Source organism: Capsicum annuum, chromosome 4 (assembly GCF_002878395.1).
Source record: "Capsicum annuum cultivar UCD-10X-F1 chromosome 4, UCD10Xv1.1, whole genome shotgun sequence".
Taxonomy (NCBI): domain Eukaryota; kingdom Viridiplantae; phylum Streptophyta; class Magnoliopsida; order Solanales; family Solanaceae; genus Capsicum; species Capsicum annuum.
In genome coordinates this window covers 177,431,164-177,445,023 of record NC_061114.1, presented here as the reverse complement: position 1 = coordinate 177,445,023, position 13,860 = coordinate 177,431,164, and positions in this window count along the sequence as shown.

Below are 13,860 nucleotides of genomic sequence, written 5' to 3'. Positions count from 1 at the left end.
TTTCCCTCTTTTCTTGCTTCTTCAATTTTGTTTTCTGTTTTTTCTTTGTTTTTTTTTTCCTTCTGTTTCTTGGGTTTTTTTGTCCGTGCGTTTGTGTTCCAGGAAAAATGGAACGTGGGGAAGGCTTGGTTGAAAGACGTGGGGGTTAGGTGAAAGTGGATGGATTAGGATAAGTTTTCCCTTTTTTTTAATTAATATTTTAAATAAAATAAAAATGATAAAACCTATTTAAACTAATAAAATAAAAAATAAATTAAATAAGTAGTCTTAGAAATATGGTTGAAAAATACTACTATCATTATATTATTTATTAAAAGTTAAAAGAAGAAAACAAAAATATAATTTTTAAAAAGAAATTTTGTTTCTTCTTATTTTTTTAAAAAACAAATAAATAAATAAATAAATAATAATAAAAATAAAAGCTTATTTAAAATGTGACTCGATTTTGTAGTTTTCAAAATTATTAAAATAAATTTAGTAAAAATAAGATAAACTTAAAATATCTAATTTAGACCTTAAAAACAAATTGAACACTAAAATGGCGAAACACGTTAGGTTTCGGTCAAAAAAATTAGGTGTTTACATTTATGTACGTAATTTTGTCATTTTAAGTAGTAATTATACATTATCGTATTCAATTATACGAGATTATATAATTTTGTTACGTAAATAACTATTCTATGGAATATCGGATTTTAATTAAGGATTATTTTGAAAATAAATATAATGATTAAAATTTTGATTTTAATATAATTTATCATCAAAATAATTTATTTGGATAAATATGTGTTTGATTTTGTTAAATCAAAAAGCTTAAAATTAAACGAGGTATTAATTCGTATCGAATTTCAATTTAATTTAGTTAACCTATTAAATTTTGCCATAATTGAAATCAAATAGGCCAGAATTGCAATGCAATCGGCCAATTAATTTTTAATTTTGATCAAAATTTAAATGGATGACTAAATTCTAATTAGGGTTATTGGGGTTATAATTTAAATAACCTGAATCCTATTAATACACAACATCCAACCCATACCCTTCAATTAAATCAGCAGCCCAAAACCCCTTCTCCATTCCGAGGCCCAAAAAATTACACTCCAACAGCCCAACTATAGCCATTTGACCCGGCCCAAACCCCTTTTAGATCCTCTTCTTCATCAATAAAAAAACAACCCACAAACCACAATCCAAACCCCCAAAAAACCCGACAACCGACCACAACACAACAATGACCCGACTACCTGAACCCAACAACCATTCGACAATAGCCCCCAAAATCCGAAACCAACCCCAAACCCGACACCACCAACCGTTCCGACTGACCCAACCCGTGCAGTGACAACCGCATCAAAATCCAGCGAAAACTCATAGACCAACTTCGACCCGCGGCAACAATAATCAAAACCCGACCCGCCTTCAATCCAAACTCAATCTCAGCATCAATCAAATGACAGCTCAGCCATCAACGTTCAAATTTTTATACTGGAATAGTACAACTCTAGCTCAAATCGTATCCCGATTTACAAATTTAGATTCCCTCGGCTAAATTCTCAAAATTACCCCCAAATTGTGGAAGCTCAAAAAATCATCCCATTTGTTTTCTTTAAATAGCTCACTCATTCTAGAGCTGAAGAAAGACAAGTCTTGAAGGTTGGGAAAAACCTTTCGAGCAAAAAAAAGTTATTTTTTAGTAAAAATATTCTCTCTAAAAGCCATCAAAGTTCTCGGACCAGCGGCGGAGCTTTCGGTGGTGGTCGAGATTCCGGAGAAGGCTCGGGTCCTGTTTTGTTGCTCCAAAATAGGTATTTTTCTTTTTATTTAGTTTTAGTTTAATTTTCTTCTTCATCTGGTTGTTCTTTAGTAGCGTTTTGGACAGTATGTATGCCTTGATGTTCACTGTTAGAGGCTTTGAAAGCCATAGGTTGTGATCAATGTTGGCTGATTTTCAGATACGTTTGTGACATATTGGGAGTGCCTTTCTTACATAAAGCCGACTTTATTTTGTATTAATATAGCCTGTCAATTTGGTTACTTGCCCATAGCTAATTAGAATGAGGAATTTAGCAGAAAAATGCTTTGAAATACTATTTTATTTCGTATTCAGGGATGTAAACGGATGAAGTAGGATTGAGAGTTGTGTGAAAATTATCATTCATTAACATGATCTGTTTAGTCTTTAGGGTCGATTTGAATATATACGTTCGAAGCTAAAATCCAAAGCATATGATCTGTACCTTCCATCCATATCCCTGGTAGAATAGAATACCAAGAGGATTGAACATTGTCTTCTATACGAGTACTAGATACTACTCGGACCTAACCATACGACTCTTATCCCCCAAGTCGTATCCATTCCAGTAACCCATCGATCCCACCAACCAACACTGGTCAGCATTCGACTGGACCATACCCCTCATAACCCAACATATAGCTCGTATCCATGAGTCATATTAGGTCCGGAGAACAAAATTCTATGAAAAATTCTAAGGACTAAAACCCAGGATGTAACATTCATCCTCGAATAACGAACAAGGTAGGGGTAGCCACACATAGAGTCATTTGAATTATCAAACATATTCCCAATCTTCATCAAATTTTGAAAACAAAGATATTAATCTTTTCTTTAAAAAACTCAGAAAAAATAAAGATGTGTTTAAGAACACATACCTTCCGCACGAATCCTGAGAGCAAAAAACAAGAGCAGATGTTTAGACTTTATATCCTCCTCTGCTTCCCAAGTAGTTTCTTCCACATTATGGTTCCACCATAAAACCTTAACCGAAGCCACATCCTTGGTTCGTAACCGACAAACTTGCCTATCCAATAACTCACTCGGGACCTCTTTATAAGACAAAGAATCTAAAATACCCAATCCGTCCAAAGGAACAATCGAAGAAGGATCACCAATACACTTCCTCAATATGGAAACATGAAACATCGGATGAACCAAACCCAAATTAGCAGGCAACTCCAGTCCATAAGCAACATAGCTGACTCTCCGCAAAATCATATAAGGACCAATGAATCGGGGACTGAGCTTTCCTTTCTTGCCGAATCGAACTACTCCCTTCATGAGAGATACCTTTAGGAATTCCTTTTCCCCAACCTTGAACTCCAAGTCTTTACGCCTAACATCCGCATAAGACTTTTGGAGACTCTGGGCAACCTTAAGCCTATCACGAAGAACCTTCACCTTCTCCATAGCTTTATAAACCATATCTGGACCAAACATGTCCGCCTTACCAAGATCAAACCAACCAATAGTAAATCTACACCTCCTACCATACAATGCCTCAAAAGGAGCAAACTCCACCAAAGGTAGATGCTCAACCCAATTGCCACCATAATCATTCACACAGGCCCAAAGAATATCTTCTAATATCTGAATAGTTCTCTCTCCTTGCCCATCCAACTACGGATGAAAAACAATACTCAGACTGACCTTAGTCCCCAACTCTTTCTGGAAAGATCGCCAGAAATTAGATATAAACTGCGTACCACGATAAAAAATAATCGAGACAAGTACCCTATGCATCTTCACAATCTCCTGAAGATACAACGTCCATAGTACTCCGCCAAAAAGGTAGTCCTCACTGGCAGAAAGTGAGCAGACTTCGTCATCCTGTTCACGATGACCCAAATTAAATCAAATCATTCTGAGACTGAGGAAGATCGGTAATGAAATCCATATTGATCATCTCCCACTTTTATTTAGGCAACTCTATTTCTTGATGCAATTCACCAGGTTTCATGTGCTCAACCTTAACCTATTGACATACCATGTACTTGGCCATGAAATCAGCCACATCCCTCTTCATACTATTCTACCAGTAGATCTCTTTGATATCATGATACATGTTTGTCGAGCTGAGATGGAAAACATAGTGCAACTCATGCGCTTCAGCCAAAATTCTTTGTCGCAAACTATCGGCATCTGGAACACACAACCTCCCCTGGTACCACAAAGTACCATCACCACCAATCTCAAACACCATCACCTTTTGCCTGCCAACATCACTCTTGATTTTCATCAAGATAGGATCCAACAATTGCTTCTCCTTAATCTCTACACTAAGAGACGATTGAACCACTTCTCTCACCATCACACCACCATCTTTAGAGTTCAAGATATGAACTTTAAGATTGGCCAAGCAGTGAATATCCTTCACCAATTCCCCCTTTCCTTCCTTCACATGAGCCAAACTTCTCATAGACAACATGCTAAGAGCATTAGCAACCACGTTAGCCTTACCTGGGTGGTAGTGAAGACTCATATCATAGTTTTTTAGAAGCTCAAGCCATCTCCTTTACCTGAGATTAAGCTCTTTCTGCGTGAACACGTACTGTAGACTCTTATGATCAGAAAAAATATCCACGCGAACACCATATAGATAATTCCACTATATTTTCAAAGCAAACACAACCGCCAACAACTCCAAATCATGAGTAGGATAATTTCTCTCGTACACCTTTAACTGCCTGGAAGCATAGATAATCACCTTTCTATGCTGCATCAAAACACAACCAAGCCCCACCCGAGATGCATCACAATAAACCACAAGCCTATCATTGCCTTCTGACAAAGTCAAAATTAGAGCCAAAGTGAGATTATTCTTTAATTTCTCAAAACTCCCCTCACAACTATCCGACCAAGAAAACTTAGCCTTCTTCTGAGTTAACTTTGTCAAAGGAGCCACTATCAATGAGAAACTTTTCACAAACCGCCTATAATACCTGGTTAAACCCAAGAAGCTCTGAATGTGGGATAGAGTTGTGGGCCTAGACCACCCCCTCACCGCAGCAACACTTTAAGGATCAAGCATTATCCTCTCACTAGAAATAATATAACCCAAGAAAGTCACGACGTTCAACCAAAATATACATTTAGAGAACTTGCATTCAATTGGTGTTCCTTTAAGGTTTGTAACACCACACAGAGGTGATTAGCATGATCCACCTCACTCTTTGAATAAACCAAAATGTCATCAATAAACACAATGACGAAGAGATCCAAATACTGCCTTAAAACTCTGTTCATCAGATCCATAAATGTCATCGGGGCATTGGTCAATCCAAATGACATTACCAAGAATTCAAAATTCCCATACCAAGTGCGAAAAGCCATCTTAGGGATATCCACCTCCCTAATCATAAGCTGATGGTAACCCAATCGAAGATCTATCTTAGAAAAGAACTTGGCACCCTATAACTGATCGAACAGATCATCTATTCTCGGGAGAGGATACTTTTTCTTGAATGTTACCTTATTCAACTTCCTATAATCAATGCACATCCGGAGGGAACCATTCTTCTTGTGCACAAACAACACCGGTGCACCCCACAGAGAAACGCTAGGACGAATAAACCCCTAATCCAGAAGATCCTTAAGTTGCTCCTTAAGTTTTCTCAACTCATTCGAAGCCATTCTATATGAAGGAATAGATATTGGATGTGTCCGAAAATAAATCAATACCAAACTCTATTTCCCTATCCGTAGGAACACTAGGAAAATCATATGGAAAGACCTCTGGAAACTCATTAACCATAGGAACTGACTGTAAAGAAGGACCTTCCAAGTTAGAATCTTTAACGTAGACTAAGTGATAAAGATACCCCTTAGAGATTAACCTTCGAGCTCTAAGATAAAAAATAAATATTTCTCGAGGAGCTAAAGAACCACCCTTCCATTCTATAATCTGTTCATTAGGAAACTTAAAGATAACCTTCCGGGTTCGACAATCTAAAGACGTGTAACAGGAGTGTAACTAATCTATACCTAAGATGATATCAAAATCCACCCTTCCTAACTCAAACAAATCCACCAAAGTGTGCTTGTTACCAACAGACACCACACACCCCTTATAGACCCTTTTAGCAAAAACCGAGTCTCCTACTGGGGTAAAAATAGAAAAAGAATCCGAAATCACTTTAGGATTAAAACCAAAAGATATAGCCACATAAGGAGTCACGTAAGAAAGAGTGGACCTCAGATCAAGCAAACAATATATGTCACAAAAAAAGAGTTGTAATGTACCAGTAACGACATCAGGTAATGCCTCAAATTCTTGTCGGGATGCTAAAGCATACAACCTATTTCAACCAGCACTAGAACCGGGATCAGTAACAAAAGTTGATGCAACACCACCAGGTGTAGGAGAAAAAGATGAATCCACAAGAACCTTGTTCACCCCTGTAGCGACCTTATTAACAGGACAATCCTTGGGCCGATGACCTGGCTAGCCATACCTGAAGTATTTGTCCCTCTCTTCTTCACAATAACCTCGACGGAGTTTACCACAGAACTAATAAAGAGGGCATGAAAAAAGTGACTGACCTCTGTTAGCTTGAGATTAGGCATCTTGTGCCCGAATATTATCACCACCTTGATGACGCCTGTCTCCCTACAGCTTCGGGTAAGGAGCACTGCAGTAAAGAAGGAACCTGAGTTACCCCACTTCTTCTTCTACCACTTGCCGCCATCCCGACCACCCTGGGACTACGCACCTCCCTAATTAAAAAATCTGCCCCTCATTCCCTGTCTATCCCCAAACTCTGCCTGCTTCCTCTTCTCATCCTCCACTTGTTGCATATGGACAGTCAACCGAGAAATATCTATATCCTTAATGAGCTTTCTCTCTAAGATCAAATCTATATTCAACTCAGATGTGAACTTCCTCATTCTCATTCTCATATCAGCCACCAAGTCAAGAGCATACCTCGATATGTGATAGAACTACAAGGCATATTCCTTGACAGTCATTCTCCTTTGCTTAAGATTAACAAACTCCCCCATCTTAGCTTCCCTATGCTCTAAATGAAAGAAATAATCCAAGACGTCATTAGAGAAGGCCTCCCACAATTTAATTTCTTCTACATCACCCCTATCTCTGTCCCATTCCTCATACCACTGATAAGTAATATCTTTAAGCTGATAAGCTGTAAAGTTCACCGTTTCCACATTGGTAGCCTGCATCACCCGAAATATATTCTCTATTTCATCCAAGAAACCTTGGGGGATCCTTCTCCACCTTCACTCCAGTAAAAGTAGGAGGACCCATCTTCATAAATTAGCCAACCCTTGTGACCTTAGAAGACAACCCACCAGATGCATCCTGCTTAGCCTGAGCAGCAACCAACTGAGCAATAACATGGACAGATTGACGAAATTTTATATTTATCATATTACCCTGAGGGATCTAAGGATATATGGTGGAGTTAAGAGGAACCCCATTACTATCTAAAATAGGACCCTAAGATCAAAGATGTACCCCCGTCGTAGGACATACCCCTTCATCATTATCCCAAATGGGACAAATTATTTTTTCTATTTTCCAAATCTATGAGGCATGATCTGAAAGACAAACAAATAAGGATTAGAGAAGATTTCTATACTTTAGACTCCAAGCTTGAAAATAGAATACCAAGAAAGTGAAATATTCATAAATGTCTTGCAGTTTCTCTCTTTTGAGTGTGGTGCACTACACACCCCTAAAAGAGACTCTACTAGACACGACTTTGTGGACTTCCCAGTTGACCATGAACCTAAAGCTCCGATACCAACTTGTCATGACCCGAAATAGGGCCTAGATATAATGGGCATCCCAAGTCCAACTAGGACCGGGGATTGCCCCCTATTACCCAACCCAACCACCTATATCCAGCCTTAAATGGGCTGAGTTTCGAGCATATAACAAGATAGCGTAAATGCTCTCATGAAGACTCTGGTATAGGGTCACAACCGTGATTGACCCAACCGATTCCACCCGTACTATTAACCATCCAACTATACCAAACCAAACCAAATGCCATAAACCAGCCATAACCAAAGTAAATACCAAAACATAATATGATAATCAATCCTAAAATGTAATACGATGGAACAACCAATAATTTTGTTCAAGAGTGTAAGCCCCAATACCAATACCGATGCCAAGGAAAACACCAATACTAATCCGGTCTATACCAACCCCCAAAAATACTACTAGGCCTCTATCCAAAAGAGTAATAATATCCTATCGAGATATACCACTAACCATGGCTGAAACCAATATCCAAAATAAAATAAAAATATCCAAATATGTCTATAACATGAAATGGAGCCTTCTAAAAAGATGAAAGCTTACCACTTCAGTCCAAATGCTGATACCAAATCCGCGTACTAGACAGAAGGAGTAGAATGGTCAGTTCTTGCATAGCATGGGTATACAGCCATTGGTAGAGGGTTAGCAAATGATCTCTAGCATGAACTCAGGATAAGGATAAAATAATATCATTTATAAAACCAAGTAAAACCATACATAATACATGCAACCATATATATATATAAGTGCCGAGAGAGGGAATTTGGGTTTAGCATACATTTAAAACCTTTACATGGGTTCTGTAGCTTTGCCATCCTGAAGCAGCCACAAATAATGTGGGTTCAGTTTCCTCTGCTGAAAGGGCCCAGTGTGTGTATCCGCACGACTAGGGAAATATACCATTGGAATGACTAGTACATCCCCCAATATGAGGTATGACATCATGCACATAGTCCACCAAGACCAACCTCATACCGGCAAATATGAGTTTCCAGTTCCGATTTCCTTGGGACCTCCACCTTCCACGGCTTAGCTACGCATCCCCCTTTAATGCCTAATTAAAAACCATTTCTAAATAATCCATTTACCATTTATTAACCAAGGCCATTTAGTGATGGTATCGTCATACCAACCATACTTGCAAGTACTATCCATAGCCAACCACATGTAGGCATAGGGGACCTTAGGTGCCTTTCTAATTACCATGTTAAATCAACTTGGGGGAATCTGTATCCCACAAGCATAACCATTTATCCAATTACCTTTCCAAACCATTTAATCCATGCATAAATATGTTACCAAGTTTAAACAAGCAAGAGTTCCATTTAAAAGAATTTAATGCAATGAACGTATCTTTATAAGCATTTTGTCAAACACATTAGGGGCATAGTTTATATCCAAAACCAAGTCCAATTACCAATAACCATTCCCATATAATCCAATTGTCCAAACCACTATTAATGCATAGAAAAATATAATTAAAATTATGGGAAACCAAAACCCCCAAATTATATTTCAAAACCCAAAAGCATTCAACAGTGAAATCATGAAAACCAATAGTAAAATCATGCTTTTAGTTGGAACTAACAATGAGGGAAGAGAACATGGCTTATACCAAAGAATTGATGGAAATAAATCACTAAAGCAAGCCTCAAATTAGTCCTCAAGATGAAATCCTATCTCTTTCTTTCCCCAAAGCTTTTGAGAGGATTTTAGATTATTTAGAAGTAGTTTCTAAGTGTTAAAGAGAGAAATAATAAAGTCAATGGCCTCCCAAATAGGCTAGAAGTTGTGGGATCCTATTAGGGTTACTAGAAAATGTCCAGATTACCTCCACTTAAGTTGCATAAAAATATTATCACAGGGATACGACCGACCCATACGAGTCGTACCCTTATGATATGAGTTGTACCCGCCACTCGTATTCTACCCCAACCCCTAGACCCAACACTATCCTACATACGGCTCATCCAACCAAGTCGTATCCAAAGCATACGATTTGTACCTTCTATTCGTATCCCTGGCAGAATAGAATACCAAGAGGATTGATCACTCTCCCCTATGCGAGTACTAGATACAACTTGTACCCAACCATACAACCCTTATCCCCCAAGTCGTATCCATTTCAGTAACTCATCCATCCCATCAACCAATACTGGTCAGCATACAACAGGACTATACCCTTCGTACTCTAACGTACGGCTCATACCCATGAGTCATATTGGGTCCAGAGAATTGAATTTCAGGAAAAATTCTAAGGGCCAAAACCCTGGATGTAACACATATCTATGAATCAAATAATAGAATTTCCCTTAACAAAATCCATAACATGTGATGTTTATGAAAGATATGTAAATTCATTAGGTTTACGCAGATGCTGATGTATTTTTTTTTTTTTTTCTCAACCATGTTCATGTAAATTCTCACTATTGAGGTTAATGTTGATTTATGCCTAATTTTTAATCTTGTTGTTTTATATTCATATATCATTATTTTTTGTGATGTACATAAATTTTTTAGGATAAAAAGTATGGCAAACAAATAAAAAGATTGACCTATTCACACAGACAATCGCCTCTAATGTTTAAGTGAAAAGTACTAGAGATGAGATAGTTATAAGCTTATTATAGTAAGAAGTTGTGATAAAGGAGAGCTGAGCTATAATCAGAATGTCGTTTGTTAGATTGTGTTTAATTGATTAAAATGATTTAGTCTATTTCTAATGTCAGATATGGGTTCTGAAGAATAAAATGATTGAGCAGATTTGTGAATTCAAAGTTAGATCTGAGTTGTTTGAACTATCATTTGCATAGTATTTACTTTATAAAAGACATACACTCTATGAAAAATAAGCCAATACTGTGATACATATTTCATACCATGTATGCATAAAATGACCCTTAAGTGTAATACAAATTTAGTCTTTACTTGCTATTGTGTGAAGCCCTAATTATAGAAATTTTCCATAATGTACCCTCATAACTTTAATCAATTTCTTGAGATTCAATTTGGTATTTGTTATCTTAGTATGTTTCCAAGAGATGAAGGTTGATTCAATCTAGCGGAACATTTTTAGAAAATCATATCACGTTGAGATTAAGAGATTCATGAGATGAGGAAGATCATTGGATATTTATAATATTAATTGTGTTCATTGACGTCCCTTTATGTTTGTCAATGAGACAAGTACATAATGATGAACTAAAAATTAAGAAAAAGAGATGATGAGAAATATGAATTTAATATCAGATCCTTGGTACAATATACTATAATCTATCCTATGTTTCATTGATCGAGATATTGTATATTTCTAACAGATGTCTATCAACGAAGCTCTCAAAGTATCCACTGGTCACATGGTCTAGTCGTTAAGTATGAATCTTACAGAATAGGAGTGAGAGTTGACTCACATGTGTGAGTGGGAGAAGAATAAAATTGGATCGGGTCACTCGAGTGGATCAACCCAGATTCATATTAAAGAATATATAAATATTTATATATTTAAATTAGTAATTAATAAAAGAAAAGAGTTATGTTTATTGAAAAATTATTCGAAGAGTTGTGTTTCTTCAGGAAAGACAAAAAGTCAAAAAACAGAAAACAAAAGTATTTTTTTTGTTTTCTCGCTCTCTCTTTCTCTAAGAAAAAACTCTCTTCTTTTTGTATGAAGTGTTTTGGTGAAGATTTTAACTTTCAGAGTCGCCACTTAATTTATTTTAAAAGAAATTAAGAAAACCTTTATACGATACTTTAAACGATCCAAATCAGAAAAATCATTTAAATTTGAAGATGCTGAGTAAGCGATTCCTATTGATACTCTTGGAAGGTTAAGGCATCAAGAGTATCCGCTAACTTGCGGTTATTCAGACTGTTTGAAAATATCTTTTGACTAACTTCAAAAGATTGATTGTTAAAAAGTGATTGATTTTAGGAAAAGACTTGTGTAAAATAGTTTTGGATGACTTAGTAGGGATTTTAACTAAAACTAAACAAACTAATAACAAAGCATGTAAAAGGAAAAGAAAGAAAATAAAAGACTTAGGCCATTGGGCCCAAATCAATAGACCCTGTCCTAATCTAATTGGGTTTTTGGTCCACTTACACCTATCCTAATCTAAATATTGGGTCTTGACACGCAACCTATCCTAAACTAATTTCTTAGGCCCGTTGGCCCAAAATCTGCTCCATCTGTATTAAATTTATAACTTTGGCTTCAAGTCCCAAATGAATAAATAATGAAATAAAGAAATAAGACAACAAATAAATACATGGGACAACAATAAATAAATAAACAGATAAATGAGACTTTCAACTCTCTTAGCCTCTTCAAATATGGAACTTTAACCCCTTCTTCTTCTTTTATCTCCTCGTATCCATGCCACGCGATCGCCTTTAAACTTAGTTTTTTGAAAATGATTCAAGACTAAATGGGCCTCAATGGTTCATAATGGACATACGAAGGGAAAAGAGTCCATGTAGGACTCGAACGTATCCGCATGCAAAAGAAAAGTAGAACAATTAATAAATGTCCTAACATTAATAGTCAAATAAAATGCTAAAATATTATGTCTGGGTATGTTTACCCTTAATTAACACTATGAATCAGAGAAAACAAACAAACTATTTGCTAAAACATAATCACTTGGATAACCAAGGGATTATTTAGGCGAAACACAGGCAAAGCTAGAAACTTTCATCACAATATATAGCAAAAAATAAGGTTGGTCAACTTACAGTACTCTAAAAAGAAAACAGTTATTTTGGAGACAATGCAAGAACAGGAAATGCACAAATAATCCCTAATCATATGAAAACATTATTTATCTCGTTATCCCTAAGAAATAATTCATTGTAAAAATGGAGCCTTGATGCAGATAGGATGAAAAGAACATTATTACAGGGGATTTCAATCATGAACAAGAAATGGGCGGGAAAATTAGCCAATATTCTGACAGACCATATGTTGAAAAAAAAAAAACAAAGCTTTCTTCTCATTGATCGATGCAGGCAAATCAACAATCAAAACCCAACTTGTTAACTAGACTTTAGTTTCAAATACTTTTCAATTTTCAGTTTCGAACGTATATATTCAAATCGACCCTAAAGACTTAACAGATCATGTTAAAGAAATATAAGTTCCACACAACTTTCGATCATACTTCATCCATTTACATCCTCGAATACCAAATAAAATAGCACTTCCAAGCATACATACTATCCAAAATGCTATTTAGCATTTAGCATACTATCCAAAACGCTACTAAAGAACGACCAGATGAATAAAAAAATAAAATGGAAACTAAATAAAAAGGAAAATTACCTGTTTTGGAGCAGCAAAATAGGACCCGAGCCTTCTTTGGAATTTTGACCACCACCAAAAAGCTCTGCCGCCACTCTGAGAACTTCGACGACTTTTCGATAGAATATTTTTACTTAAAAAAAAACTTTTTTTTGCTCGAAAAGGTTTTTCCTAACCTTCAAGACTTTTCTTTCTTCAACTCAAGAATAAGCTATTTAAAGAGAAAAAATGGGATGATTTTTGAGCTCCTACCGATGTGGGAGCAATCAATTTGGGGGTAATTTTGGGAATTTAGCTGAGGGAATCTAAATTTTCAAATTAGGATACGATTTGAGCTAGAGTTAAACTATTCCAATACAAAAATTTGAACGTTGATGGCTGAACTGTCATTTGATTATTGCTGAGATTGAGTTTGGGTCGAAGACGCGTTTTGATTATTGTTGCCGCCGGTCGAAAGATTTTTACTGAATTTTGATTTGGGTTGTCACTGCACGGGATGGGTTGGTCGGAGTAGTTTTTGGTGTCAGGTTTGGGGTTGGTTTAGGGTTTTGGGGGCTGTTGTCGATGGGTTGCTGGGTTTAGGTCGTCGGGTTGTTGTTGTGCTGTGGTCGGTTTTCGGGTTTTTGGGGTTTGGATTGTGGTTTGTGCATTGTTTTGTTGTTGATGAAGAAGAGCATCTAAAAGGGGTTTGGGTCGGATCAGATGGCTGGAGTTGGGCTGCAGGAGTGTAATTTTTTGGGCCTGGGAATGGAGAAGGTGTTTTGGGTTGATGATTTAATTTAGGGGTATGGATTAGATGTTGGGTATTAATAGGATTGGGGTTATTTAAATTATAACCCTGTAGACACGTGATTTTTGACCCTCCCTAAGTGTAATATATATATTTTTTGATATTAAATATTTATATTGGGTCTAATATTATTTAAATTCTTATTTTATTTTAATAAAATTTTAGTTAAAAAAATAAAGTTAATTTTG